Below are 25,372 nucleotides of genomic sequence, written 5' to 3'. Positions count from 1 at the left end.
TTTGTTGTGTTTGTGTGGTTTTCATAACGTTTTGACCCATTTGTTGGTGCCCTTTGTCACACAACCCTTTCATTTCCCAAATGTGATGTACATTTACGCTGCTTTAGGCCCCATACACTTTGGTAACCCGCACAAGTCACCTACCCTTGAAAAGGTCTGCCAGTGCTCTTTCAAAAAATGGATGATTGCTGTTCCTCACCACATTGGTTTTCCCGATTTACACATGCTAAATGCGTCTGTTCAGGCCGTGAGCGTAAAACTCCTGTGTACCATGGTTCAGTGTTTGGCTTGTGGTTTTGCTTGTTTTGTAAAACACTACAAAAAATATGTGCTTTCCTAACTGCAAGAGTCAGGGGAATGTAGCGGAGCATTGCTTTTCTCAAATTTCATAGAAGCCATTGCCGTACCAAGCCAACCATGTCCAACACATACCTTTTTTTTTGGCCATTTTCCCTCTTTCCCCCAATCTATGGCATGTTCCCTTACATAGTTGTTGCCTGACCTACGCAAATCACCCCTTCCTAAACTTGGAATGTTGTCTACTTTTCAGAAATATATGCCTTTCTGTCCTCCAATTCGGCTTTCCTACCCTTTTCTTCCATTCCGTCCATGCATGTCCAATCGTGAAAAATGGCCAAAATCGCCTACCTCTAATAAAACAGTTGATAACCACATCAAAATATATTTTTTTCCTTTCCACTCAACCTGTTCTTGAAAGCCAGGAAATTGGGGAACTCAGCACATCAAACCATTGTTTCCTAGCTCTTACAAGGAAACAACCACAGGCTTCTTTGTACATCATTTTATTGGCATTTTTTTAAAAAACCCTACATTTTTGCCATTTTTGCTTATTTTCTCTTACTTCCTCTACATCAACCTAGGATTCCTTGGTGGCGTTACGACCACCTACATGTGGGGAAAAAAGCCACATTTCGCTGAGTTATCTGATGTAACAAAAAAGTTACAAGGCATTGAATGGCCACATACCGCAATCACCAAAAGAGGCCCTGGCACTGGGGGGAAATACCCATGGCACTTAAAGGGTTAAGGGCTGCTGTTCATGTGCAAGGGAGAGCAACAGCCATTTTTGGTTGTAGTGTTGAAATGCTTGCCCCTCATGTGACATAAAAGTAAAGCAAGGGCCATTTTTGGTTGCAGTGTATAACTTCTTGTCATTCCGATGAAATGAAAGTAAAGCAATGCCGTTTTTGGTTGCAGTGTAGAACTTTGTGTTGTTCAGATGAAGCAGCACAGCAAAGGCATTTTTGGTGGCAGTGTTTAAATTCTGCTGTTCAAGTGAGAGAGGCTTCTGTCTAGGGCCTTTAAATACACCCCACAAATCCCCCCTTCACTTCCATTACTTTTTGTTGGGGAAGAGTAGGGCAGAGTGGGGTTTCCTTCCTTCATTCCAGTAGTCCCTTCTATATCTGGGTTGGAGAGTGTGGCACAGCACTCCCTTTCTTCCTTCCCTTCCAAGTCCCCAAGGTTCTCCTTTCCAGGATGGAATTTAAGGATGTTAGTTCTCTAATAGAAGATTAAAAAAAACAAGTTTCAATAATTTTTCAAAACATTTTTCCAAACAAAAGATCTACAAAGAATTTACAACAACTTGCCATTTTCATATGACATTTGTTTATCATAAACAACTTTTTCATTTATACAATAACACCAAATACATTATCCCTGTTATGTATATATACACATGCATTTAACTATGTCTGTCTGCTTTTTCCTTCTTCCTTTTTCATTCTTCAGAGGGTTCCTCTGCTCGACCTTCATCTGGCTCATCAATCAGTCGCAATGCATGTCCGGAATGACAGCTTTTCAACTGATTGATGTGGAACCATATTTCTGCTGTCTGTTCTCCTTTGGGCATGTGGATCATATAGGTGACAGGTGAGATTTGGTCTAAAATTTCAAATGGGCCACACCAGGAGGGGAGGAGCTTCCGCTCCTTGGTCTGGTTCCTCTGAAAATTGTATAAGTAGACCCTGTCTCCTACTTGTTTATTTGCAAGTCTTTAATTCGTAGTGGGTTTTCATCCCCTCTGCTAATTTTTCCAGATTCCGCTGAGCAAACGCAAAAGCATGCTGACGGTATTCTCTCAGATTCTCAATATATTCATGTGTCGTGGATGTGTTAATTAGTTTCTGCTCTTCTGTTCTGTAGAGCAGATGCTGGGGTAGCACCATTTGTCATCCAGTCATTAGCTTGGATGGAGACATTTTGGTTGCAGAAGATGGTGTAGACCAGATGGCCATCGGGACAAGAGGTAGTCGGATGTCCCAACTAGGCTCAGAGTCCGCCACTTACTTAAGTATGCTCTCAATTGTTTTATTGTATCTCTCAACTCCCCAACTAGAGGCTATGCAGTAGGCAATATGGAATTTTCTCTTTACCCCAAGTAAATTCCACATCTTTGTCATCACCTCGCTGGTGAAGTGACTTCTTCCATCCGACTCAATCCTTTGGGGAAGGCCGAAACACGAGAAGATGTGGTTGATCATCAGGGCAGCTGCTGTTTCTGCCTTGCAGTTAGGGGCTGGGAGGCATTCCACCCATTTGGTAAACAAGCCTGTTACTGTTAACGTGTGCTTGCTTCCTCTAGAGGAGCGAATCATGGCCCTATGAAATCTACTTGTAAATCTGACCAAGGCAGTGTCATCCCCCTTTTCTGGAGGGGAGCTCGGTGTGTGAGTGAACTTGGCTAAAATTGCACACTCAGAAGACACCCCTTATAATATTGGACGAGGTCCAGACCCATGTGTGGCCAGTATGCAACCTCTAGCAATATTTCCATAGTAGTATGATACCCCCGATCACTGGCAGTGGACGTGTCATTGGCATGTCTTAGCATCAGGCTTCAGAATGAGGTAGGTACCACCCACTGGTCACATCCAGAGATGGATCTCCGTATCAACAAACCGTCTTGGATTCGGAACATTTTGGGAAATGTCATCGAGAGATCCTCCTTCCCGATGTAATCAGTTTCGGTCAGAGGAAAATACACGGGGTCTACAATGTGATGATAACATTTCCCAATAATTGGATCCACTTTTTGTGCTGTAATCAGATCAGCATCTAGGGTCTCCTTACTCCAATGGGCAGTTGAGTATTAATTTTGGGAAAGTGTTTGGGACCTGGTGACAGCAGCAACTTGGATTTCCCCCAACAGGGGACTCAATCTCAAGGAGATCCCTATGGATGGCTCCGGTTTTGGCCAAATGATCAGCCAGGTCATTTCCAGTTGTGTCTGGTCCCGCTATTCTGGAATGACCCTTGATCCTCTTCCAGTAGATGGTCATCTCATTAGAGATGACAGGATCCTCAATGGATTTCTTTTAGTTTGCCATGCTTGAGTGGTTTATTGTTTGCACACAGCATGCCTCTGGTTTTCCAATTTATCAGGTGCTCCACAAACCCGTTCTAGACATAATCTGAATCAGTGATTATGACCAGTTCCCAGAGTCAGTGTTGCACGGTGGTGAGGATGGCCTGATGAACCGCTGTCAATTCCACCACCTGACTACTTTTGTGATAGATCTTGTACCCGGCGGAGGGCTCTTGGGCATCATTCACCCAGGCATTCGCAATGACGGCCACTAGTTCCATTTCCATGTCGTTATCAACATGGTAGGAGCACTCGTCCACATAAACTGTAGGCATCCCCTGGCACGTGTCTTCTTCAAAGACTTTCTAAGGGGTATTCAGGTACGCCTCCATGCTGTCTTGTGTTTTGAGACTTTCGTCCTTGAGACAGTTTTATCGAGCACAATCATGCAACCCTGCCAAGTCAGCCAAACCATGCGCGAGGGGACTCTTCTTGTTTTGCCCATATCTGACCTCCGCAGGTAAGCCTTGCATGGGCAGAATCGAGGAAGTAATTCTCAAATTACTCACATTCCCTGACAGGATTTTGTCACTTTGGAGGTATTGCAAAGGCTGATAAGGAGTCTCGACGATGATGTTCTCCCCCTGGATGAACGGGCAGTAATTTCTCAATGCCCGCACCGTTGCAATGAGTGCCTTCTCACAATTGTTGAATTTTTCCTCCACTAAGGATAAAGTCTTACTCGCATAGGAGATGACTGTATTGACCTTGTCATGCTTCTGGTATAATACTGCTGTTAAGCATTTGAGAAACCCGTTTCCAAGAAGAACTCCTTGTTTTTAAGGGGTAAGCGAGACAAGGTGCTTGTGAGAGGCTTCTTTTCAGTTGTTTCACTGCCTCGGTTTGATCTGGACCCCCTTCCTACTTGACCCCGGCCTCTAATAAATGGACCAGGGGTCTTGTGACCTCTGCGTAGTCCTCTATGAACTTTGTACTGTAATTAGTCAGTCCAAGAAGGCTCTTTAGTTCACGCAGTATTGTGGGATCTTTCAATTTTAGTAATACTTCAGGGGTAATTTCATGCCCTAAGAAGTTCCCACGGGTCATACACAACTGCGCCTTCTGGAAGGACAGTTTCTCTCCGGCTTTCTTTAACTGGGTCAGAACATAGCAGATTTTTGCTAAATGTTCCTCCACAGTTGAGCTTTTAATTAGGACATCATCCACATAGGCCAGGTTTCCCTTTCACCCAAGTCGAGCAAGGCCTTGTGCAGAAAGATGTTAAATTCATTGCCAGAGTTTATTTCTCCAAAGGGAGTTCGGGTCCACGTGTACTGCGGCTCCCCGAATGCAAAGGCCAGCTTGTACTGCTCTTCCCTACTTACGGGTACTGTCCAGTATCAGTTGGTCAGGTCCATGGGCCCATGGATCTGGGCCAGTCCCTGGTCATTGTTGGGAAGAGGCCATCGGGATATGTGACCTGTTTCTTCAACTCCCTAAGGTCTGCGCACAATCTCCATTGGCCATTAAGTTTTAGTATCCCCAGGACCGGATTGTTAAAGGTACTGTGGATTGAACAAATTATCCCACAGCACTCTAGGTTCTTTATGATTTCCGTGAGTGACTCCATAGACGTGAGAGATAATCGATATTGCTTCATGAATACGGGAGTCATCTCAGGGTCCGTGGGTATGGAGGTGGAATGTATCTCGGAGTGACCACAGTCGTTCGAGTCCACAGCAAAGATTTCTTGAAAATCTAAGAACACCTGCTTCAGCTTTTGCTTTTGCTCCTCGGTCTCACAGGCATCAGCTGGGTTGACTCGTTCTTAAACCATCAGCCTGAAGCCTGTAAAGATCTGGGGTTTTGCAATTTCTGTGGTATCCTCCAGCTGTGTGGACAGAACTCTGGTTATGGTGTTGGCCTGGACAGGAGGTTTCAGGTAGGTGAGGCAGTCACTGTGGACCTGGAATATCACCTCATCCTTCCTGATGTCACAGGTCATCTCTACCCCCACCCCCATAAGGGCAGGAAGATTACATCAAGAAATAACCCCCTTGCCGGGTGAATATCTTTTCTGCCGGTTAGTTATCGTCACATTCGTAGCAGTCATTGGGCACCTGGTCCCTGTTTTAATTCAATAAGTCAATGAAGAAATGTTGGGCATCAACCGCCATTCCAATAAAGGTGTCTGCGCCCAGAGTGATACTCCTAGGGTTGCTGTTATCCACCAATATGGGAATGGCTCGCTGTTCCAGATTTTTATCTGAAGACGTGTTGAAGACGTGTTGAAATTCATTTAATTTAAAATAAGGACTCAAAGAACCACAAGGCTTTGTGTTATTGTGGGCGTGACTATTTAAGAGGACTCGTGCACGCACCGCGCGTGCGCACCAGCGAAGTCCCGTGAAGTCCCGCTTTGCCCGCTACTCTCGGCTCGCTGTTCCAGATTTTTATCTGAGGACATGTTGAAGACGTGTTGAAATTCTTTTCATTTAAAATAAGGACTCAAAGAACCACAAGGTGATGCATATAGAACTATCACCTCATACTCACTGTTAATACGTATTACACGTATATTAATTCTGTATCTTTTCTTATCTAGGCTTTGTGTTATTGTGGGCGTGACTATTTAAGAGGACTTGTGCGTGCACCGCGCACGCACACCGGCGAAGTCCCGCTTTGCCGCTTTGTCGCGGCATCGCAGCAAAGCGAGGTACTTGGATTGAACGCCGTTTGTGCTCGCCTTTTATGTTTACCTACAGGTGGGGAATTTAGAGTGCTTTAGCATTTGTATCTGATGTTGGTTGGTGAAAACTTTTGAATTCTCACTCACTTGCCCTAGATCCTTTAAGGTATAAATGATGCGAAACCTGTATACCTTGCGAACTGGAATGCCACCTTTAAAGTGTATAGACCTGAATTTAAGTGATAAACAAAGTAAGGCAGTGCCATGTGTTTCAACCCCGCGACCAGTAGGAGGGGATTTGAACACAGGTTTGAAAATAAAAAAGCAAGTTATCTATCATCCATCAAATGCAAGGAAAAAAATTCCAAGCACTCATGACATGCGCTTTTTTATCCTGATTGTGTAGTTACAAATCAGACTCAAACGAGTCACATAGTCAGCACTCAGTCTCCTCCTAAAACAACCAGTAACAATCAGGGTGTGCATTGCACGACCTCACATGTCTGCTTATCAGACAGTACAGTCCTAAGAGGAGACTCCATGGCTCAAATATCTGAGGCCAATCATTGCATATCGTCGTCAAAGATTTCTGAGGATGTAGCTGTGATTGACCTCCCTTCCCCAGGTTCCAACTTTACGCTTCAAGAATCATTAGGCAATCTATTTTTTTCGCCTAAACTGTTTTCTAATGGAGGTTGCACTCAATCTAACATAACGGCATCTTTCTTGGTTCATACTCCTCGAAAATGCTCTCCACTAGAAAATTGTCAACCTCTTCAAAATGTGCCGAAAGTGTTCAAATTGACTTTAGAAGCCATGAATTTGACCATGCAAACTATCACCAAATTGTTTAACACACTGAACACTAAATTGGATGTACAAAGTGCACAGCTAATATCTGTTTTGGCTTGGCAAGCAAAACAAGAGATAGTCTGGGCCCAAAAGCGAACTACTATAATTGATCCCATTTTGCCTCCGATGGTACTAGTTGATAAATGTCTATCACCGATAAAGTTTGGAACTGTTGCAACCTCAACATCAGCCATGGCAATTAATACATCTTTCTCAAGTTCGCTGCCGAAACCGAAGGATAAGTCGGATTTCCACGTAAATTCGGTGAGTCAAATGTCACTTATCACCATAGAAAACTCTGGAATACTGTGTTCCCTTCCTTATATCGGCCAAATTATCAGAGAAAATAAAAAATCTTGATAATGAAAATTGTGCGACTGGCCCTCCGATTGCGACTGTTAATGTCCCAGCTCAGGAGCCGTACACGATTTTCTGTAAAAATCTGCCTCCACTGAAAAAAATACTGACTCCAGCTGTTGGGAAAAATCCAAAAATTTTAAAAGTACTAGGCGAGTTCGAATGAATTTTATTAATATACTCACTCTTCCCAGTAATCACAGCCAGCTGGCTTCCTCAGCGATAACAAAAAAGTACATGCAATTGAGTCGAGTTTGTAAATCAAAGTTTGCCATCTCAAATAATAATCCAACATCCATAGTGCCCTATGCTCCACTGGATAACTTAGTTCAAGCGGTCCAGAATCACGACAATCAGAAAGCTAGGTCGGAAGCCCAGCATTCCACTCAGGCGATTGGTGCCAATTCAGAGCAAGCTTCCTTGAAAAGCACTGATGCACTGACTTCCAAGGAGAAAAAAGTGAGCCAAGATTTGCCTCCCAAGTCTAGTTCACCCTCTGAAAATGAACAAGCTGCTCTAGCTATTCGAAGACAAGACATTCGAAAAGAAGTTGATTCTTATATGAGCAGATTTTCGTCCATACTGACACTCCTCGCTCCTTCGCTTGGGCCAGTGAATCCTAATACTGAAATAAATCAGCATTTTACATACAAGCCCACGGTCACATTCAAGTGTAATAAAAACGCTGAAGTCGAACTTTCTGGTTCTTTCCTCGACTACGCACGATGCAGAAATAGCAAAATTGCTGCAATCAATACGTCCATTGCTAAACAAACCTGTTCCCTCTGTTGTGCCAACCCCTCCTAATAAAAACCCTTCTGTAGAGTCAATACTGGAAAAAAAGTGCGAAAGGAGCATAACATTGCTTTAGTATTGGGATGGCGTCCACCGCTGCATCCGCAATATGTTCTTAATCGGCATAGCATCTTAGAATTGTTTTCAGATATCCCGTTACTGCAGGATATCGGGTCTGCAGATATTGCCCAGGTAGAGTTTTTTAATGACAACTCTGTGAGTACGGCATGTTTGTGGCTCACGTCTCGAGTCGTCAGGAATCTCATTTGGGAGGCTAAAGATCAGCTCCTAGCTTTGGGCTTTATCTTATTATTGGGACCAACAAGCACCCCAAATGGACTCCCAAAGGCAGTTGCTTGGATTGAATCAGCTACAAAAGAGCTTAGCCATGCTCTTGTGATTCCAGAAGTAAGCTCAGCATTTGAAGTGTCCCCCAAATGCTGTTGTAATTGTGATTCCAGAAGTTAACTACAGCACAAGGTTGATAAGGAACACTTGCATCCTGGAATACTCAGGGTTTTCGTCATTTGCTTAATAACAAGCAAGACACTTGTTAAGTTGTGGGTTTGGGGTTATAAATAACCACTCATGAGCCTTGTTCTGTTTAGGTATCTTTAGTAAGTCCACAGGAACACAGGTAAGTACATCAGGATATAATACAGGACAAGTTCATAGGATAGAAGCATCCACCGGCCCCCCTGTGCCAAGCTTAAGTTTCCAACTGGCAATCCAGGAACACAGGCACTCACATCCAAACATTCCAACCAGAACACTCCATTCCAAACATTCCAGACTCAGGCACACATACATACAGGGAATAGCCACATAGTCAGGATAGGTAAAACACAACACATCTCCCCCCATACATAACCATGCAATCAAGGGAAGAAACAGAAGGAACAGTGTTACTTACATGTATGTATATAAAAAAAACGATCCTTCTGAACATCCATCCAGCAAACTGCTCCTAGCATAAAGCTATCCCCTACCAAATCCTTAGAGTATCTGCCAATTAGCTAACACACTTCCAAAACAATCACTAGAACCATAACAGGCCTATTATGGAACTCGCTACAAGGGAACCAGCCCGCAATCTCATACACAACCATTACCACCTACATCACACAATAACCCTGCATCATCATTCACCAACTACAATTTGTGCTAACACATTCTACAGGGTTAAACCCCACTATCTGCCTAAAGCGTACTCATCTCCACTCCACTGTGAGTGTCTTCAAAACACCCTCACCTGGCACCAAAACCAATGTCGTTCATATAACACAGTATTTGACCTAAGTAGATGTCAACTTAATACTAGGTAAGCAGCATGGACACTACTTTGAAAATAACATGCTTCACCAGAGAGCACATACAATAGCAACACACCAAAAACATGCCAACTCCCTCACATAAGCCTTCGCATTACACCAAAACATGCCAACTGGACTGTGCCCACCACTGAGCACAAATATTCGACACCAACAGTGTCGGGATTCTTGATACCCCACCATTTGACACACCACAGTGTCGGGATTCTCTATCCCCCTATCTATGACACACCAAAGTGTCGCACTTCCCCAACGGGACCAACAGCCCCCACAACAGGTACCTGGCGCGACCACCTCATCCGAGGAAGACCACCACAATGGCATCTAGTGCCGGGACACCCAGGCCCCCAAGATACGGCACGACCAGCTGAACCCAGGAAGACCGCCAATGACTGCTGAGCACCCAGTCGGGATTTCTCATCCCCCACAATTTGACACCCCAAAGTGTTGGTATTCTTGATACCCCATCATTTGACACACCAAATGAGCACAATACCATTTCCTCCACTCCACCACTCCAGGCACCATGCCTGAGCTAATGAATGCTCAGCATTGAGCATCCCATGCTCACCATAGAGCAACCAATACTCACACTAACAACTGCTCCGGGCACCATGCCTGAGCTACTTCATGCTCACATCACTGCACAGACTCATTCCCTCAAACACACCAGTCAGGAAAATTGAGCATTTAATGTGATAAACAAGGGTTAAGCACCACACTTGAGTCCAATAATAAAGCTTACAAAGTCCTTATGGTTGTTTTCCTGTGGAAGAATAATTGGTTAATTCAGTGCAAAACATAAACACAACTCACATTAGGTTTTTAATTTCGGTACATATCTCTTGAATTTCAGCACATAGCCAAGACATCAGAACTTCCCATAGACGCACCCATTAGCGCCAGACAACGTCACCAATACTGGCAAAACTCACCACCTCTTTAGGCACCTCAACACTGGGAAATGCATCCCCAAACACAATATGCCCTTAGAATGCCATATAGCATAATAACCAACACCACCAACTGCCACAAAATACATTTGAAGTAAACACATCTTCTCACTGCAAGATGTAATGTTGAAATCTTTTGTCATTGACCCACCAATATCCAGCATTGCAATACAGAAATATAACACTTTTTTTTATTTTTTTATTTTTTTATAATGACCTTTGCATCACTCAATATAATTTCCATGAGCTCGAGACATGCTGCTTCCAACCATAAGAAAATAACAGGCCATGTACAATTGTAATGTCAACTAAAAAAAAAAACAAATCCGCCGTATCCTGCAAAATAAACGTGTACCTCATGTCTCCGATGGTTTAGTATGCATTAGGTGCAAAAAAAAACTCTTCTGCTTTGGCAGCTAACACAGCTGATCCACTTGTAAACTTGCACAATACGTTTTTCCGGATGCCACAAAACGAGCACTTTGATCCAAATGTTATAAACATTCCATAGAAATGCGATAGACGCCGTAACACATTTTGTATTTGTTGCAATCCATTTCCTTGATGGATCCTTCATGCTATGCAGATGAACAGATGCCGCAGACCCGGAAGTACTGCACGTTGCGGGCACGTTGGAAGGTCCTTTTTTCCAATGCAGCACACTTCGTCATGACACGAAGCAGGCTGCTGCGCACTCCAGGAACGTTCGCTCCAACGTTCCAACACAGCGGACCCTCGCCGACACCACCAGCATTCTGATGACATCACCATTACTGTCGGGCACGCCGACCCGTACAGAGCTCCTCGCACCAACCGTCGCCGGTGCAGCCAAAGCAGGCATCCCTCAAAGACGCAGAGAAAGTGCGAACCCTCACACGCCACTCCAAAGCTGCTCCAAAAGGTAAAGCCATTAGCATCACTGCCGCTAATATATGTTGCAGTCTCTGCTATTGATGCAAAGTTATAATGTGCTGGCCACATTAATCCTCGATATTTCCCCGGCCCCTTACCTGCTGTCACAATCGGCCGCTGCTCACTTCAAAGGCCAATTTTAATTACGCTGACAGCCATGCAGCGCTGTCCTGCAGTGTCACTGAGTTGAGCCTTTCACTCATCCATGCAGGCACAGCACGCTTACCTGGGGGACGGGGGGGGCCGGTGGATGCCTCTGTGGTTACTGCTCCTTGCTGGTGGGCAACTTCCTTGCCACTTTCTGCTTCCTGTTAACCGTCCTTGTTTGTACTGCTGCTTTCCTTGTTCTTTTTTTTTTTCCTTGCTCCCTTCAGTTTCCAAACATCCTCGTCGCCAATGTTAAGTTGTGGGTTTGGGGTTATAAATAACCACTCATGAGCCTTGTTCTGTTTAGGTATCTTTAGTAAGTCCACAGGAACACAGGTAAGTACATCAGGATATAATACAGGACAAGTTCATAGGATAGAAGCATCCACCGGTCCCCCTGTGTCAAGCTTAAGTTTCCAACTGGCAATCCAGGAACACAGGCACTCACATCCAAACATTCCAACCAGAACACTCCATTCCAAACATTCCAGACTCAGGCACACATACATACAGGGAATAGCCACATAGTCAGGATAGGTAAAACACAACAACACTCTTAATAATCTCGATGTGATTTTATTACAGGAAACTTGGCTAACGACTGTACCTTCTTGGGATAACCATGCACTCCATTTTTTGCCATCATTGAAGGGAGACAAAGGTCGGCCTATGTCAGGTCTCCTGACTGGTTCCAAATTGAGTTCAAAAACTAGCATAATTTTTACTTATGCTCCAAATCCCTTTGCCCAATTAACTGTTATCTCAATTGAAGCAATTTTGTACGCCATAGTGAACTTATACTGGAATCCCAAAGGCATTGACAATCAGAGGTTTTTAGTTGATCTTTCTACTATGCTGGATTACATTGTACTTGTGCCGAGAATTCAGCACACAATTGTGGCTGGCGATCTTAATCTTGATTGTCTTCCTCAAAGGAATGCAACAGAAGACTCGGGACGTACAATGTGGGAACAACTTATGTTTGTGAGAGGTTTTTGTATGTTAAATGGGAGCACACTTGACAACCGTGACTTTAAAGACACTTGGCAACAGGGCACTTTAAAAGCCACTATTGATTATATTTATGTGGACGACAAATTATTTTCTAAAATCAAATCTTTCCACATAGAATCAAAACTAAACAGTGATCATCAAATGATTATTGTAGAATGGTTGGTCACTGTGGCCCCTATCAATCCGTGTCCAATTGTTACTACAGGTATATTGTCTGTTTCCAAACAGTTAAATCGTATACAATGGAATGAAACAAACCTGAATGACTTTGACAAATCTTTGCAAGTTGCCTTTTGTCACTCTCGAGAAAACATATAATCTACTGACACTCCCTGTTATGATCGCATGCAACGCTTTGTGGATAAAAAGGCACGTATTTCTCAGACTTTTAGAGGTACCCATATGTTTCATATGGAAACAAAAAATAGGAAAACTGAATTTCGCTTCTAAAAACGGAAAGCCTTGAAGTTACCTTTGAGTGTCAGATTCAAAGCGCTAACTAAAGTCAAAACCTCATATAGAAATTGGCGGCGATGTCATCGTAGTAAGTTATTTCAATAGGATGGTGAGCTAATGCTACGAGTTTCTTGTGAACAGAATACAGCTCAAATCTGGAAAGTGTTGGAAAGTGTTACATAATGTCCTATCTCCTGCGCAGACCATGTCGCAAATTCACAGTGTTCCAGAAGCGAGCTGGATTAGTTATTTTTCTTAAATGTATGCGCTTGCCCCCAATTTAGGGTTAGACTCTAGAACGATCTCTCACACCCCGTTTCACATTACTATTTCCAAGTTTGACATATTGTATTTCATCAACAAAATAAGTCAGTCAAGAGCTCCAGGCCCTGATGGCCTGTCTAATAAAATCTTTAAACAACATCCTGCAATTTGGTCGTCAATTCTCTGCCAAATTTTTGAACACATTAACATCACGCAAAATATACCTGCTTCTTGGAAACACTCTTTAATTGTTCCCATTCATAAAAAAGGCGATCAATGTCTCCCAGAGAATTATAGGCCCATCACCTTATTAGATGCACCTGGGAAAATTATTTTACAAGAACTGAATATGTGGACCAGTAAAGAGTGTAAAAGAGATCCGTTTCAAACTGGCTTTGTTGCCGTATTAGGGACCTCTGTGAATCTAATCACTTTAAACATGCTAAAGTCTAAATATGCTGAACTCAATCAACCGATCTACATGGCATTTGTGGATTTCCGTGTAGTGTTTGACTCGGTTGATCAAATGTTACTATTTCATAAATTACAAAACTATGGTTGTCCATCTTCCCTACTAACTGTGATTAAAAAACTGCACACAAACACTAGTATGCAAGTTAGACTTTTACTTGATGGCTTATTATCTGCAAATACTGAGACCCTGAGGGGGTTAAAGCAAGGGTGCATTTTGGCATTTACCTTGTTTAACCTCTTTCTGTTGGATATAGGAGTTTATTTTGGAGATATAGACTCTGATTCACCAAAGTTGGGACTACAAAAGATCATATGGCTTTTATATGCCGATGATCTTGTATTACTCTCCCAAACCCCTAAAGGCTTGCAAGGTCTGTTAAACAATTTGGACGAGTACGTTTGCAACAACAATTTGACCATCAATGTGGCTAAGACGCAAATAGTAATTTGTCAAAGAACTACGAAAACAAAAATGGTAAACTGCCATTACAGGTTGTTTCCTACTATAAATACCTAGGGCTTCCCTTCTCAGGTTCTGTGAAAAATCAGATCTATGATGACACTCTGAAGGCCAAAATTACGACTTTAATATCCCAAGCAAAGATAATTTTGCATAAGTATGGCAAATTTACTTCAACTCATGTTGTGACCTTCTTTAATCAGAAAGCAGCACCTATTCTCTCCTATGGAGCGGATACTACTTTACCAAAATCAAGAACATTTTGGGATTGCTTAGAAGGGAAATTTTGGAAAGCTGTTTTTCGTTTACCTTCCCGTACTCCTATTTGCTTTCCTAGATACGAATTGGGCCTAATTTCATTGTTTGGACGTGTTCTCTGGAAACTGTGTAACTTTTATCGTGAATGTCTATTAGGACGTAATACTCCGAACATCTTAGGCTCAGTAGCAATGTACATCTACTCTTCTAAAGATGCGTTTCCTAAGAAGTGGGTCAAAGTTATTTTGATTGCGCTTGTTGATGCTGATATCACAATTGATTTATTACTCACTAACCCTGAAAAAGCTAAGAAACAAATGTATTGGCATGATTGGATTCTGACACAACAAATTGGTACAAACTATGTCGATTTTGATTTAAACCGGTTCCCACACAAGAAATTTAAACAAATGGGTCATTATCTCATAAAGTGTCCATCACATTTTGTGCGTGCTGAAATGCTAATGTTACGCCTGAATCTTTGCCCGACAAATCAAATCCTGGCTTAATCTCTGAAAATGAAAACTTTTGCTGATTCTGTAAAAATTTAAAGCAGTTAGAGACATTGGCCCTCATTACGACCCAGGCGGTAAGTTACCGCCTCGGCCGTGACTTTACCACCATGGCGTAAACTACGTTTACGCCATGGTGGTTGGCGGACTTACCGCCCCATTCCGACCTTGGCGGGGCGGTAAGTCCCCAATCCCCATTTATCCTTCCCCATTCCCATTTTTGCCCCATAGGGCATAATGGGAGTGGGGAAGGCGTTAATTACGCCACCGTAAATTACGGTGGCGTAATTAACTCCATGGTCCCTTAGCGCCATGGATTTTAACACCTGCTAAAAGCAGGTGTTAAGTCCGCCATGGCGCTAAGGGACCTCGTACTCAGGCGGTAAGGGTCGGCGCTGTTTACGGCGCCGTAAACCCCTTACCGCCTGAGTTGTAATGAGGGCCATTATCTCATTTAGTAGCTGATTGTCCTGCATTGTGTGGACTACGTGAACATTATTTTCGCAATTTATTGCAATTCTCTTGTGATCGTTCTTCCTATGAAATATGGAGTTTATTAATCACGAGTAACCGAACCAATATCCAAATTGCGCTTACGCAGTTCATAAAAACAATACTGCCGCCTGATTCCATTTTTAATGAAAATTGAAAACCGTATTGTTGTATGCTCTGCAACAAATCGTGTTCAATTTAGTCCTGCAAATATTTTATGACACTGGGAGTTTTCCTTTTTACTAAAAATGTGTGTGTTATTATATGTAAATGAACTCTTGAACACATTTGCGTTGTTTTTAAAGAATTGTGTATAACAGTGGTTACTGTTGTAAAATTGTAAAATTGTGGAAGAAAAATGTGATGTTTTTGTTGTTCATTAATTGTTTAATTATGTTGTAATTATGTTGTAAGAAAGACATTTTGAAAGGTTGAATTCTTCAGCCAAACAAACAAATAAATAAAAAAAATATTGGAATGGTGTTGTGTTCTAAGTTAACTAATGGTGTCAGGTTCAAACCTAACCTCTGTTGTTGGAGATGATGGTTTAAATGTACTTAAGCGTGCAGGTTTTGGAGTTTCTGTCCTCTCTTAATTTTTAGGGGGATTAGAAATTGTCAGGTCAGTCCTGGGATGGTGACCTCTTCTCCAGTTTGAATTTTAACTGTATACGGTAGAAATTGAGTTGACCAAAATACCTTTTTCAGCATTGTCAAAGCCCATGGGGTTACTCCCCGACCGGACCAGACCTTGTAATTAATGAGGTCCAAACGAATTGCGAATCGATTGAGAATGTCACCGCCTAAGTAGAAGGCAGAGAGGACATCTCGCACGACCCAACAATTATGCTCTATGCTTTTATTACCAATGGAAATTTTTAGCATGCATCTGCTAGGCAGGAGATGTTTGGAATTGGGAATATCCAGGCCCATTTCCCACTTATCAATCAATTTAAATGTGGGAATGGTCTGATATTTTGGGAGTTTCCTGAATAACACTTCACTGATGAAGCTTTTCTCATGATTAAGGCATACTCTGGTGAGAATAGGTCCCCCTCATTTACCTGAATTTGGAGAAACAGCTGGTCACCCCTTTTCTGAATATCAGCCAAGCTTTGAGCTGGTTTTTTCATCACTTTTTTTCGGTTTATAGTCATAATACCGAACTTATAAATCGCGAAAAAAAAAATCTCGAAAAAAAAACGCCGAAAAAAAAATATCGCATTTTTTTTATGATGTTTTTTTTCGAAATGGGGGGGTTCCCCCCCAACCACCCTTTTTTCTATTTGTTTTTATTTTAACTTACCTGACCCAAAAAATACATATATATATATAAAAAAAAAACTATATTTTTTTTTTTCAGCCTTTTTTTTCGAGATTTTTGTTATTCGAGATTTTTTTTGCGCCTTTTGACCGACCACCCTTTTTATCATGGGGTTTGTGTTCTGAAGTCGTGGATCAGTACACAATTTTAGTGTATTTCCTTCCAGTGTGGAATGCCACTTAAAACTGGAAGGAAGGTTGATTTTCAGGAATGGAGAAGGGTTCCCATCACCAGTTTGTTCTCCTACAGCAATTACATTTATGTCAGGGAATTGATTGTTCCTAAAGTGGAACTCAATTTTCTCATACCGCTGCTCAACCATATGGCATGTGCCATTTAGACTTACATAGCTGGTGCTCTGTTTTAATTTTATTGGCCGGTTAGTCTGGGTCCAGAGGACCTTGTTTACACAGTCTATCAGGGGTGACAATCTCCGAAGGAGGTCATTCCCTAAGAGACAGGGTGTTCCCTCTGGAGTAACGACTATAACCGTTTTTTTCACCTTGTGTCGGCCAAATTTGAACTCTAGATCAGCCGTCCGCTCACAGAAATATCATTACCATCGAAGTTCTGGAGTTGTCCAGAAAGAGGTGTGAGGGGAATTTGGGGACTCTACCCCCTTCTTGAATTAAGTTGCTCAAATGCCTTTTTGGACAGGAGGGTGGCTTGGGATCCTGTATCCACCAACACTGAAAGGGCACCCTGTTCTTGCACCCTGACAGGGGCGTACAACCTACCTTCTTTCTCCTCCAGGGGGGCAAAGGAAATGGGCATTTTGGGCCAACTGGGCAATTCAGTTCTTTATTTTGGACCATAGGCTCTTGGGCAGTTTTCTGTGCCGGAGTTCAGGAACCTGTAAACAAAATTTGGCATCTGGAGATTTGTGGGAATTTAGAATCCCCTTTTTCCCCCTCATTCTGTACTGCCCCCCTTTTCCCAGAGAAAGTCACTTGAACCGGTTTGATTTGAGGATCCCTCATTCACTTCTGTGTTCCCAGCATGACATTTCTGGGGTTCAAAGATAGGCGGTTCCAGATCAATCCCCATACTTACCCATTTTAAATTAAGGTCTTTTGGGACCCATTTTTCTTTGGGAGGAAACCCCCATCTTTGAAAGTGAAGACTTTCTTCCCAGAATCCTCCAGGGATTCTTCCCCTTCAAACTGGAGGACGCTGACTTCCTCCACAAAATGTATCTTCTTTGTCCCTTGGTTTCTCCTACTTACCCTCTGTTCCCTAGGTTGCAGTTTTTCGGGCATAGGAGATTTGGGTTCAGGTTCAGAAGTTTCTAGGGGCTATTCACAAGTGAGGAAGGAAGCTACGTCTAGGGCTTTGCATCCCCCTTCTTCTCAAACCTCCTCTGGAACCTGCTGGTTGTTGGGGTTCTCTCCCCATCATTGTTCAGGGGTGACAGACACTGGGTTCGGGCTGTTCTAGGCAGCCATGTTCATTTGATGGCACTTCTGAGTCCTCAACACGTGGTTCAGGTCTTGGGTCAAGCTCTGGACCTTGTAGTCCAGTTGTGACACCCTCTCTGGCTGATACAGTGTGGGCTTTTGTGTAGGAATAGGAAAGGCACTTTCCAGGTGCAGCCGTAGTGGTATTAGCTGGCCATTGATGGTAGCAGGGGCAAATGGTGTGAATGCCTGCATATCTAATAGCAGTGCATGTCAAATGGCTAACAGCTATAAAGAAGCCAACATGGCTGGCTTTTCCAATACTTGTTTTTATTTGTATTTTAGTCATATCCAACATGTGCTCTGTGCCTCAATGTGTGTTCAGTTTTTCATTCCACATGTTTTGCTCCGATGTCTCCATTGCTTCCATGGGCCCACACGTTCTGTTACAGTGATTGTGCTCTCAGACCATGGATTCGGGATGACCTGATTTGAAAGTGCATATTGATGGCTCCTGATAACCATACTTCCGTGGCTGTGTCATTGAGATTTGTGGTCTTGGATCTGTTTTTTGGCAATCACAAAAAAAGGTTTGAATGGTACATTATTGCCTGTGTCCTTCAAGTAATGGTTGCAGTGTGATATGTCTTGGCATATGCATGTTTCTGATGTTAGCTAATGACACTCAGATCTCCTTCTGTCAAAAATATCAAACTGTCTCTCCGCCATCAAATATTGGATGGCTTCTCACTTGCTCATGCTAAACTCCACTAAGTCTGAAGTTCTCTACTTCCTGCCAGTCTATTTCTTCCCCCTTGTCTTCTTCTCTTCTCTCCTGGCTACCTTCTTTGCTCTGCTTCAGCTCAGAATATTGGTGTCATCTTTGACCCATCTCATAACGACTTGCTCTATATCTCCACATCTGTCACTGGAGAGAAACTCAACCTCCTCGACATCGGGAAAAGCTGTCATATTCTTTGTTTCAATAAGGCGAAACAGCAACTTTCCTCCCTATCCCTTTCTAGATCTGACTATGGTGCAAGACTCCTCTATGACCTTCCCAACTATGCTTTTTAACCTCTGGAAAAATCCTCAACTTTGCAGTCAGCACACTTGTCAACCTTTCTTTGGATATGTTCTCTGACTCTGCCTGTATTGGATGGCTATCTATGAAACAAAGAGGTAAGTATAAACTTCTTCTCATCATCTTCAAAACTATCCATTGCCCCACCTTACCTATCTGCTCATCTAAATCTCTACTCTCACCCTTGGTCATTACCATCATCCTTGGCTCACCTCCTTCACACTACTCAGGGCCCCTGCACTCCCTCTCGTTTCTGCTCTCTCCCTATCCTTACTCCCATCCCTTGGAATGCTCTTCCTCTGCCTCTCTGTACTAGTCCAATTCTACCACTATTTAAATACAACCTCAAAGCCCACCTCCTTTCTGAAGAACCTGTTCCCTTGCACTCTACGTTACTCCATCACCCTGCTTTCCTCTCTCCCTACCCTCTGAGACAGACAACCGTACAGCACTTTTCCATCACACATTCTTCATTAATTTAGCACTTCTTCGACCATCACATTCTAATGTTATTATGGCCTGTCCTCATCCCTGGTTTATGTTTTTACTGCAACATCTGGTCTTCAAGTCACATTCTATCACCCCATTGTCAAGGGCCCAAGTCCCCCTCTCTTTTATCAGTGTTACATTTTGTAATTTTCGCACCTATTACAACAATGTTAGCTCAAATTAATAAGGTGAATTCTTTGTTCTACCTGGAAATGCAAAAGCTAAATGCTATAAAAACAAGTGTTTTCACTTCTGGAAACTATCTAAGGATAGTAAAGAGAAGGAGCCATATAACACTGCGTGGAAGATGTTTAAATTATCTGTCATCCCAGCAAAGAAACAATGTATGACACCAGGCTCTCCAATGCTCAATATGAGACTAAAGAATTGTTTAAGGTATTAAAAGAACTTGAAGATCTATGCCCCAGCAAACAAGATTATCCCATTAAAGATGTAGCATGGTGTACACAATGGGTCTACCTAGACTCCACTCATTCCATGACATGCCAGTTTAGCCCCATTGCCCCAGCCTCTGCCCACACCACTAAACTCATCAATGAACTTAAACCCTATCTGTCCAAACAAAACTGCCTTGCTCTCGCTAGAACCACTATCAGAGCAAAACTTGATTACTGCAACGTCCTCCTTGTAAGGACATGAACCGTCTTCAGGTTATCCAGAACAACGCTCTTAGAGCTGCTCTTAACATACTTAAAAGGGACCATATCTCTCAAGCATGACATGACACACACTGGCTCCCTGTGAAAGACAGGATCACGTTTAAGACACTTACACACACAAGTGTCTATCATTCAATGCTCCTTCCTACCTCTCTGACACTATTGCAGGTGATGTTTCCTCTCACCCAAAAAGAGCCTCCCATGCCAATAAACTCTGCATTCTGACAAATAAGAAGAACCAAAGCTGGAGGCATTGGCTTCCCCCACATCGCACCCAAACTCTGGAATTTCCTCCCTAACTCTCTTAGAGCAGAACCATCCCTCTCAGTTTTCAGAAAAAAACTTGAAAACCACCCTTTTCAGCTGAACCTCCCCTAGACTGTCTACTCTATTGTTTCTGTAACTAAATCTGTACTATTTGCATTTCCTTATGTTTTTCTCTATGTGACTAAGCACACATCTCATGTAAAAAAGGGCCACGATGCCTACAGGCTACTGTGTGCTCTACAAATGTGAATGAATGAATAAATAAATAAATAAATAAATACATGCATTTATTCAAGAAGCTTTGCTGGGGGAGCTGGAGCAGAACAAACAGAATATTGAGGTTAGGAGAAACACATTGAGACAGGCAGAGTGTCTCCCAATATAATAACACAGAAGGGTTTAGAGCACCAGTTTGACTTCAGACCAGTGTCTAGAGCTGAGGTGTTAATAAACTTAATACATCAAGCTGTATCACAAAAAAGCGTATGCTCCTACCCTGATTTGAACTCTGACCAAATGGGTAAATGTTTCTTTTAAGGAAATCCATGTTCCAGACAAACGTAAAAATGCCTTCATTACCCCTCTCTTAAAAATGCCAGGTCTGTGCCCAATGGGGCCAGCCAACTACAGGCCTTTTACTAACACCCCTTTGCTATTAAAAACTTTAGATCGTAATGCATATTCTTAGATTTTGCAACATTTGAACAATCACAATATTTCTTTCAAATTGCAGTCCGTCTTTAGGCAAGTGCACGGCACAGAAACTGCACTGCTGTACTTGAAATCTAGATTACTGCAAGTAATGAACAAGGGACAAACAGATCTTATTATGCTGCTGGACTTGTCTGCAGCTTTTGACCTGGTGGACCATGCATTATTAATCACCAGGCTGAAAGAAGTTACAGCTTTCTCTCATAAAACTGCAACATGAATTAAGTCCTTCCTTAGCAATAGACTTTGTAGGGTTTGTAGTGAGGTCACATAGACCCTGCCAGCGCCGCTTCAGTTTGGGGTTCCCCAGGATGCCTTCCTTTCATCCTCCCTATACATTAACTTTACTGTCCCCCGTTTTTAACTTGCTGCAAGATAAAGGCATTGGGTCCACAAACTATGCTGATGACACACATTGTGTCATTACTCTATCTAGTAACTATGAGGAAGATGTTAAAAAATATCCACAATGTTATGAATTGATACATGTCTGGTTGAAAATGATCTAGCTTTGAACTATGAAAAAACGGAACTGATGTTTATGGGCACTGAAAACAAAGTCCTGCAGAATACAGGCGATTTCAGGTGGCCGACTGCAAGATTGACACCAAAAAGAAAGTCAAAACCCCTGAGATTTATTTAGATGAGAACTTGAATATGTGTTCTCAAGTGAACAGTTTGGTCTCTGCCTCCACCCATTACATCAAGCTGCTTGCACGACTACATCCATACTTCTCCAAAGCTAATAGCAAGAACGTGGATACTGGATAGAGCTATTATTGGCTCAATAATTGATCACCATGGCAGCATTTTAGTTGGTATAAATAAGACGAATTGTGCTAAATTAATGGTAATACGGTGCAGTGAGGGGCATAGTGTACTAAGGAAAGACGATACATTCAATTTTCCATTTTAAGTACATTTTTGCATTTTCTACTGTATGTTGTGATAATCAATACACAGTGTTCATCCAAAGATTCGAATGTACATTGTTCAACAGAAAATACTCAAATTGACCAAAAAAAACCTCTGCATGTGTTTCACCACTATACATGGATCTTCAGGAGGTGAATAACGTTCATATATTTGTTGATAAATCCTGTTGAGGATGTTGTTTTCAGCTTTGCAAGTTCCCCAACATGGATCCTTATTTGAAGTATTTGGATTGGGTTGATTTTCCAATGTTTGTATTTGAAGCAAAGAAGAAGGAGGTACTTCTTTTAACTTCAGGCTGTGAGTGAGGCACTGATGAGTAAACGACTTGTAAGAACACCTAGATCAAATAATTCCATTCAGCTGAAGGTGCCTAGGTGTACACTCTCACAGGCTAATATGTGTGCTTTCCTTGCTGCGGCACCCAAAGCCTGAAACACAGTTCCTCTGGATTTGAGAGAATTGAAATGCACAGAATTGTTGAGAAAGAAGTCGAGGACCTTTTTATTTATAATAGGGTTTCTTTTGTACACCCAATGGTGTCTGCTTTAGGTTTTTATGGGGTTCTTATTTGTTATATGTTGTCTGTCTTGTGCCCTTTTGCCCCCGGGACCACTTGGTGTGCAATATAGATATATTAAAGCGAAGTTTTTGTGTGAAAAATGCATTACTTTCCTGCGATTTTTATCAATAAATGAATAAAATGAATTAAATACAAATAAACAAATGCATGTGCATGCATCTGTGTCTCGTAAATATTGCAGCACGTTGTATGATGTGCTCATGGGTCTAAGTATTTTCCTTATATTTGTAGTTTTGTGTGATGTATGCAATCATCCGGTATGGTTCTAATGTTTTCTTCAGGTCTTCCTTTTCACGTCCCCTCATGGACATTTCTTCTCAGGCGCTTTTGTTGGATGGACAAGTATTGGTCTCTTTTATCATTGAAACATGTTAGGGATGAGATAATTGATGAGAAAATTGAGTGTGAAAATGCCACAACATGGCATGATTTCATATGAAGAAGACCCGTAACATTCCACTGTGCCATTTCTCCCATTGGATATATAGGTAAAGTGCATGGATTTGGAATAAAATCCTCTTGCACTTTCACATATAGGCCACATTGTGATGAGATGTTCTGCAACACCAAACGGGCTATGAATATTTTCAACACTACTAGTGGTGTGTACAGAAATATACCATCTGAATGATCGAAGGCAAAGAAAGCCTGATTTGAGGACACCAAAAGTGTGTTTTGCTTTGACTTTTGATGTTGTGTGGGCAGTATTGTACCTGTGCTCTGCTGGGGTTGAAGGATTCCAGCGGTATTTCTGGAGAAAGGTTGAAAGTTTGTTTTCACTGTCCACGGCAAAGGAATACATATGCAATAATGGACAGCTTTCATTTCTGTTGAAAGTGTTCCATGTGATAATGTCCCCGCAAAAAATGTTGCAAGATAAGAATGGTGCTGTTTTTTTGTGGTGACATTATCATATGGAACCTGCGGGGAACACCCACGCAAACCCTGCTCCCATTTACCCCATATATTGTCCCCATAAATAATGTTGCCTATGCCATTTCCTGGCGACTATATGTATGGCAACATTATTTATGGAACAATATTACCTGATACAGTTGAAAGTACATGATTTTCATGTTCTTATATGGGTATGTTGTAGGATTAATGGGATAAGTCAAACTAAGCAACCACATGTTGCCAAAGGTTGCAGATTGATCGGGAAACTATCAGAAGCGGCCTCTGTAATGCGAGCTTGGTCGTTTGTGTGCTGGAGAGAGGTGTGGCTTGATGGTTCTAGGTCCTTTCCTCGAATCTCGAGAGTGAGCACTGGAGTGGACGCAGACGAGGAAACGGGCGTGGGAGCAGGTAGCTCTGTAATTACGGAGTGCCGAGCTTCGACCAGGACCCCGTAGCCCATACAGAAGTCCCCCCCCACACCTCCTGAGCCTGGCGCCTAGGCTGGACACCCTACGGCAGAGTTTGATGAGGTGACACGGATTCGCAGCCCAAGTCACTTTGCCATGCACTCCCATTATACTGTTCACAGCTGCGCCCGGTGATATGCTATGATATAGTGCAATAGGATACGGAGTACGGTGAGCAGGGATGTCGTTGCCGCTTGCCGCAGCTACCACTTAACTATCACGAAGGTAGCGGTTTGCGGTGACCTAGTGGCATCGTTTGCTCTGCCGAGCCGCCCACTAACTCTGGGAGTGGGTGTGATATATGCAGGTGGGGCGGTGAGAGGGCCAATATTAGGACATATTGGTCCCCCTCTCTAGCACCACAACTTCACGTATCAACAAGCCAGTAGAAAGATAGCTATATGCTCTTATTGAAGGGTGAGATCTGGCTAAGTGGCATTTGTAAATGCTAAAGTGAGGCTTATAGATATTGGGAGTAGCCAGGAGACGTGGCTACTTACTCAGTTAATATTGGGCACCACTTCAGACATAGTAATTTGCACCCCATACCTAGAACTTAAAGCTGAGACATAGCGAGTGTCAGTGGTCAGGAGACTGTGAGGACTTTTTCCCTTTGATCCTGAACCTTGACACTACCAGGAGACTGCAGGGACGTATGCCCTTTGATCCTGAATTCCTGTGAATTGAATTACTACTAGCATACTAAATATCAGATTGTACTCTGTTTGAGTTAAGATTGGCTTGATTACCTTGCATAAAGACTAACGCGAATGGCACCCTCTAAAAAAATCATGCCTTCTAAATACAATCTAAGAAGAAAGAAGCAGGTGCAAGCAAAGGTGCTCACCGGCGATTAAGCTAAAGGCAAGAAGAATAGACCTAATAAGGTTACTCCTGCTGACCAAGGAAGGATTACGGGATATTTCCCTTTGAACCCTCCAGTTGAAATAAATTCCACAACCCTGGAGGCACCCTTGGCCCAAGAGACTAACACCTCTAATCTTGGTAGCTCGCTGAACTTCGAAGACATCGACAACAATTCCCTTTTGGACCTATGTTTGAGCATACAGAGAGGCATGACCCCACAGCTAGCGGTGCCCACTGGGAGCATGGACATTTCCCAGAGGGAGAGTCAGCGCAAAGATCATGTCGACCAACCTAACCAGGTGGGGACTTTGGAGAGATTATCTGCCTCGCCTAATTTAAACATTGACGCTACCTTTGACATTGATACAGAGAAAGTA

The sequence above is a fragment of the Ambystoma mexicanum genome, chromosome 6q, assembly GCF_040938575.1.
Source record: "Ambystoma mexicanum isolate Mex_15411 chromosome 6q, UKY_AmexF1_1, whole genome shotgun sequence".
NCBI classification, from domain to species: Eukaryota; Metazoa; Chordata; class Amphibia; order Caudata; family Ambystomatidae; genus Ambystoma; species Ambystoma mexicanum.
The sequence above is the reverse complement of the archived record's forward strand: the minus strand, read 5'-3'. Positions refer to the sequence as shown.